General features: G+C 38.1%; 1 non-coding gene across 1 annotated transcript; it reads right to left on the minus strand.

Annotated features, from left to right (window-relative positions):
* Positions 1 to 18: 18 nt before the first annotated feature.
* TRNAM-CAU (transfer RNA methionine (anticodon CAU)) lies at positions 19 to 92 on the minus strand. Its single transcript has one exon. It is a non-coding gene; the product is annotated as a tRNA-Met (tRNA).
* Between the last annotated feature and the right edge of the window lie 945 nt (positions 93 to 1,037).

Here is a 1,037-nt window from a genome sequence, read left to right on the forward strand (position 1 = left end):
GGGAGGGTCCCATTGGCGTGCATCCAGTAGGAATTGAACCTACGAATTCGCCAATTATGAGTTGGGCGCTTTAACCATTCAGCCATGGATGCTTAGCGGGAATCCTCGTACATGGTGAATAACCAAATTCCAATTGAAGTGAAATCTTTCGGATAAATCAATGCAATTAGGAGGATTCGATGAAAGGACATCAATTCAAATCCTGGATTTTCGAATTGAGAGAGATATTGAGAGAAATCAAGAATTCTCGCTATTTCTTAGATTCATGGACCCAATTCAATTCAGCGGGATTTTTCATTCATATTTTTTTCCATCAAGAGAGTTTTATAAAACTCTTGGACTCCCGAATTTGGAGTATCCTACTTTCACGCAATTCACAGGGTTCAACAAGCAATCGATATTTCACGATCAAGTATGTAGTACTCTTTGTAGTAGCGGTCCTTATATATCGTATTAACAATCGAAAAATGGTCGAAAGAAAAAATCCCTATTTGACAAGGCTTCTTCCTATACCTATGAATTCCATTGGACCCAAAAATGATACATTGGAAGAATCATCTGAGTCTTCCAATATCAATAGGTTGATTGTTCCGCTCCTGTATCTTCCAAAAGGAAAAAAGATCTCTGAGAGTTCTTTCCTGGATCCGAAAGAGAGTACTCGGGTTCTCCCAATAACTAAAAAGTATATCATGCCTGAATTTAACTGGGATTCGCGGTGGTGGAGGAACTGGATAGGAAAAAAGAGCGATTCTAGTTGTAAGATATCTAATGAAACCATCGCTGGAATTGAGATCTCATTCAAAGAGAAAGATATCAAATATCTGGAGTTCCTTTTTGTATATTATATGGATGATCCGATCCGTAAGGACCATGATTGGGAATTTTTTGATCGTCTTTCCCCGAGAAAGAGGCGAAACATAATCAACTTGAATTCGGGACAGCTATTCGAAATCTTAGTGAAAGACTGGATTTATTATCTCATGTTTGCTTTTCGTGAAAAAATACCAAAGGAAGTGGAGGGTTTCTTCAAACAACAA

Source organism: Vigna unguiculata, unplaced genomic scaffold (genome assembly GCF_037176805.1).
Source record: "Vigna unguiculata cultivar grain cowpea cultivar isolate G323 ecotype 2 unplaced genomic scaffold, ASM3717680v1 ptg000084l, whole genome shotgun sequence".
NCBI classification, from domain to species: Eukaryota; Viridiplantae; Streptophyta; class Magnoliopsida; order Fabales; family Fabaceae; genus Vigna; species Vigna unguiculata.